Source organism: Dipodomys merriami, unplaced genomic scaffold (genome assembly GCF_024711535.1).
Source record: "Dipodomys merriami isolate MVZ:Mamm:240054 unplaced genomic scaffold, mDipMer1.0.p SCAF_181, whole genome shotgun sequence".
In the NCBI taxonomy this organism is placed as follows: Eukaryota; Metazoa; Chordata; class Mammalia; order Rodentia; family Heteromyidae; genus Dipodomys; species Dipodomys merriami.
Genome location: NW_027203171.1, coordinates 944,671 through 950,257, shown reverse-complemented (window position 1 = coordinate 950,257; position 5,587 = coordinate 944,671). Strand labels below are relative to the sequence as shown.

Here is a 5,587-nt window from a genome sequence, read left to right as displayed (position 1 = left end):
TGAACCCCTAGGAAATCAACAAACTACATACTGCCAACATACAATGGCACAAAGTAAATATATTTCCAAAAAGGAGGAATGAGGGGGTTAGAGGTGTGGCTCCAATGGTAGAGCACCAGCCTGTGATCACAAAGGGCCAGGTCCTGAGTTCAAGTCTAGTACCAGGAAGAATAAAGTACCCAAAAGGAAAGAATTGGTCTCCAGAAAGAAGGTATGGACCAAAACAAGACTTAAATCCAGGAAGATAAGCATTAAATGCTGTAGCTGATGTCACCATCTAGGGGATACAGTGGCATCAGAAGTTTTCTTGGGAAACCCTGTCCTGGTGGACTTGTCATTTGCTGCCTACCTAGCCTCACTCTTGTTCTGACTGTGCTCATGTTCCTTGGCATCTACAACTTCCTATCCACTGACTTGCCACTGTTTCACACATCATCTTCTGAAGGGCTAATGCAGAGACTCAGAACCTATTACACACTGCTTAGCTTCCCAGGCCTTGCCTTGAAGACTGGGTAGAAGCATCCATGAGACCATAATTTCAGCTTTTTGCATGCCTGCAAAAACAGTGCAAAAAGGTTCAAACTTTTCAGTTCTGCATTTTACTCCCCGATTCTGTGAACTAGGCTAAAAGCAGGCAGTTATGCCATATGACAGTCTGAATGCTAAGATGCCTTGAAATAGTCTTTATCAGAATAATTAGTCCTGTTCCTCTAAGTTCAACCTCCACAAAGTCTCAGAGCAATGACAAAATACAGACCAGTTGTGTTGGTTATTGCTGTGATTATCTGGAGGTCTCGTTTGTTCTCTGGAGTCCTGCTCCACTCCTCCTTCCCCTAAAGTACCCCAAAGTCTGCCCTTCGGGAGGGATAGGAAAATGTACTTTTTTTTACATGATGTTTGATGTGGGTGGGGCTTGAACTCAAGGCCTGGCCCTCTTGCTTGGCTGGGGTTGAGCCACCTCTAGACAAGGAGGTGAGCCTCTGGCACTTGATGAATAAAATCGCATCTCACCGCCACCTGCAGAGAAGTGTGGTGGGCATGCAGGGGAGTGTGCTGGGTGTGCAGGGAAGAGTGGTAGGTGCACAGAGATGTGTGGTGGAAGCGCAGGGAAGTGTGGTGGGTGCGCAGGGAAGTGTGCTGGGTGTGCAGAGAAGTGTGGTGTGCTTGTAGGGAAGTGTGGTGGGTGAGCAGGGAAGTGTGGTCGGTGTGCCCACGTGCCCACCTGGCAGATATGTGTGGCCACTTCTCCAGATGCAGAGGCTGCTGTTTCCTGGGCAGGCAGGACAGGATGCAGGCTGGAGAAAGCTCTGTCTTGAAATGGCAGTCTCCAGGATTCCAGTCCCTTTTCACGGGAGGATTGAAGAGTCTGATAGAATTATTTGTGAAAGAGAATCAAGAGCTGAGAACAGCAAGAGGAGTGGTGAGGGATCTGCCGAATGGGGTGAAACTTCAAGATGTCCATTTTGCCACCAAAACCCAAATGAGGGAGATGTTTCTGTCAGGTGGCATTCGGATGACCAACAAAGGAGAGAAGCAGGGAACCATCATGGCTATGCTTCGTGAAGGCAATTTTGAAATTACCACACTGAGGATAGATGTCACAAGTGACGGAAGACATGCCTAGGTAGAATTCACAGCTGCCCGGCAGAAGGATGCCTAACACAGAGACCTCACTATAAACTCCATGTTTCCAGGCCTTGATGGTTATTGACTCGATTATTTTAGTGGCTATGAAGATTTTAAAAAAATAAGAAAGTTACGGTTTGTAGGACACACACATCAAAGAATACAAGAAGATTAACTTCGGATTTTAAGCTACTTCAGGTTTGATGGTAGAATTGTGGAAAAACTTGGTAAACATGATGCTGAGACTTTGGAAGCAATCGCAGAAAATGCAAAAGGCTTGGCTGGACTATCAGGAGAGTGCATTTGGGTAGAACTGAAAAAAAATTCTTTTTGGTAAATGTGTAAACGACTTATTTCACCTGATCTATGATCTTGATATGGCTCCTCATAAAGGTTTACCCACAATTGCAAGTTTATAAGAATATAGTGAAGTCAGTGAAAATGTTGATACTTGCTAAGCAAAGCGAAGGCCCATCTTGGCCTCACTGCGGAAAGTACAAGATGATGTCACAAAATGGGATTTGAGGTTGAAGATTTCACAAGAAGAGGAAAAACATTGGCTTATTTAGAGTTAAAAATAGGAAAGACTTAGTTACAGCATCAGATCATTCAAAACCATTGAAACCCTATCAAAACTTCATTGTAGATTCCAGAGAGCCAGATGGAAATGCCAGAGTATGTGAGCTGCTGAAGTACCAGGGTGAACGCAGTCTCCTCATGGAGATGTAGTAGTGGTCCCTGCACACTTCCCTATGAGCGGACCTGACATTAGAAAAGTTGGCATTTCTTCCAGGAAGGAAATTGGTGCTGTGTTACAGCAACTGCAAGTACAGTGGGAAAAAAAGTGGCTGCCAAATGGAAAAAGAGGAATTCCTAAGTTACATAAAGAAGACCTAGAATGAAGAGCTGGTTCTCAAAACGATAAGACTGGTCAACTTTGCCTGTCTATGAGATTTAAGAAGCTACAGCAGAGTTAAGAGAGAATCCATTAAGAAAAATCTTCTTGCTTTGTGAAACTATTTCAGGCACTGACTGAAATGGAGTCTACCACCTTATAATCTGATTTTATCAAAGAATCCTAGAAGGTTTTTGGTGTAGGTTCTGACTTAACTGTCTATTCTTTTCAAATAAAAAATGGTTTTACATAGGGAACAACTAGGATTGACCTTAAATGTAACTATTTTTCTGGGTGGTGTATTCCTGTAATCCTAGCTACTTGGGAGGTGGAGACATAAGGAACTTAGTTTGAGGCTAGTTGGCAGTTAGTGAAACCCTGTCTCAAAAGCAAAATATAAACAAAAGGCTGGGGTGTGATTCACGTAAAACAGCAAAAATAAAAAAAAGAAAAAAAAAGATGCTTAATACTATGTGCATTGAAATAAATGGGTTACTTTGTACACTGATACATTTCATTCTTTACCTGAATTCCAAAATTAACTTGTACCTATAATTGTTGGTAAATCTATGTAAAACATCTATCAGTTATTTCCAGGGTGTCATTTATTCATAGTGGCTTTGTTCTAGCTATCTATGTTTTGGTATGGAGCTGTAATTTGTCTGTCATAAGGATTTCATATGTGTGTGTAACCTGGAGAAGTTAACTTGTAAAGACTTTGGTCTATTATTTTAGTAAAATATTACCTTTGGTTTTGGAAGGTGAGTGGGTTTATATCAGATTTTAATGAGATAGTGATAATACTGCTTTTTTAAGGAAGCATAATTTATTTTCACTTATTAAAATAATACAACTTACACACACACACACTCACATAAACACACACACACAGAAATAGGACGTCCAAAGAGTGAACCAATGCAATAGTTATACTCACAAGATACTATGTTGGAAGTGAATTTTACAACATGGAGGGGCAGAGAAATAGGGGTATAAGGGGTAGCAAGAGAAAATGAGAGAGAAGGCTAACTATGTTCAACATGAATTGTACTCATTTCCATTCTTATGTAACTGTAACCCTCCTGTACATCACCATCACAATAAAAAAAAATAAACATAGGCAGTCAAAAAATAGGATGTTCAATAAGCATCACCACATACATTATGCTGCATTTGATGTCATTGTCCCACAATTCTTCAGCTACAAAATCCTCTGTTGTGCTCGCTTTCATGTGTGTACTCCACTGATGACCAAAGCAAGCCTTGCTAAGTGGTATGTGACTGAATTTATAGGCACTAGAGGAAGCTGAAGTACAATTTTGACCATATGTGATTTTGTCTTAAGCACTAACTCTATTTAGATTCTAAAGTTAATCTATTTTATTAGTTTGATTTTAATGAGTTGCTGAGTTACGGATAACACCCTAGAAATGGCAAGGCAGAAAAACAACCTGCTTTGCTTCACTAGCTTTCAGTTATTCCTTTTTTTCATCAGTTTCAGAGAACAGATTTGAGCAACTTACACCCAATTACTCTACAGCAGACACCCCTTCTGATGTATGGTTGCCTTGCAGTTGAGTGTTTGCTCGTCAGGAATCTGGAAGTAGCTCAAATCTATTGCAGCTACCATCCCTGCACTTGGGCCTGAGGAGGGAACCATGGAAATGGGAAGTTAAAAACTGTACTCTGAGAGTATCCTAATCCTGCCACTTGCTGAACTTGCACCAATGGGGAGCCAGAAAGTTGGACGATGAATGCAAAGGCCCCCAACACTTCATTTCCCTTGCCTCCAGTGGTGGCATTATAAACAAACTCTCTTGTATATGGCAAAACTTTCCACTTCAGAGATCCACATATTGTGCAGTAGGCCTCCTTCATATATGAAGACTGGGAAGGAGAAGTGGCAAAAAGTCAACATAAATCAATGATAGTGTCCTTTGCTCAAGTCTTTTATATTCAATGGTGCCCAAAGCGCCAAGGACAATGTTTTTAGAGCTCCACAAATTGTACTATTCCAAAACTTCAATGTCTGGCTTTCTAGCTTCAATACTCATAATTTAGCACGTGAGACTCTATAGCCTATCAACCATTCACTATTCAGGGAAAGGTAAAGGAGGGGCCTAGTTCAGAGACAGTATCCAGGCAAAAAGGCCACACAGTGCAAATGAAAAACTAAAGGGAAACTGATGTTGGGCCAGGATGTCACCTTAGGCTGGACACTGGAACCACCGGAAAGAAAAATACCCAAGGAAACCCTGATGCACACAGAATGACTCACAGTAAGTTCTATCCTAGGACAAACACGTGGAGGCTAAAGCTCCCATAGATTTATGTATCCTACATTGAGGAGAAGTCAGTAAGTCTACCCTGGGAGACTAAAACGTTTTCTAAGGTACCAGTGCCTAGGTAAATTCACCATACTGCAATTTATTTCTTCGCTTCATGGTCAAATTAAAAGGCACAGTTAGCCCTGTGTAGCTATCTTTAAGGAGAGCCAGGAGGATTCCTGTTGGACTGGCTGCTTCTTGCTCTCATCATCAGTAGAGGGCTGAAAGCAACCATATATAGAAGCAGTCACTGAGAAAACAAGTTTGAAGCCACAGCCAGTGTTTCCCCAGCAGGCCTGAGCCTGAGATCCTAGTCTGAGCAGTAGGCAATCCTAGCTGAGGCGCATCAATGACCATAGAATTGTAAAGCCCACCCAAGGGAGGTCCAAACCTGCTTCACATATCGTTTTAGCATGATGGTTCATAAAAACCTAGGCGAAGGCTTACAACAACAGCAGCTTATGCTGTGGGAATCACTTGCTATTTCAGCTATACAAAGCTATGCAATGGGAGCACAATGAGTACAGGCCAACCCAGGTGGAAAAGGGCAGGAGACTCTATCTAGACTGAAGAAACCAGGCACAGTGATGCCCACTTGTCATCCCAGGGAGAACAGATATCATAGCGGAGCAGGAACATAGTTCTGAAGTCAGCCTAGTGAGGTAGCAAGAGTCAAGATGATCATTGTCAGCCAGTGGCTCAGATCTGTGCCAATGGCTCAGGCTTGTAATCACAGCTA

General features: G+C 42.2%; 1 pseudogene; it reads left to right on the top strand.

Moving 5' to 3' along the window:
- Positions 1-1,288: 1,288 nt before the first annotated feature.
- LOC138830035 (CCA tRNA nucleotidyltransferase 1, mitochondrial pseudogene) lies at positions 1,289-2,523 on the top strand (annotated as a pseudogene).
- The last annotated feature ends 3,064 nt before the right edge of the window (positions 2,524-5,587 follow it).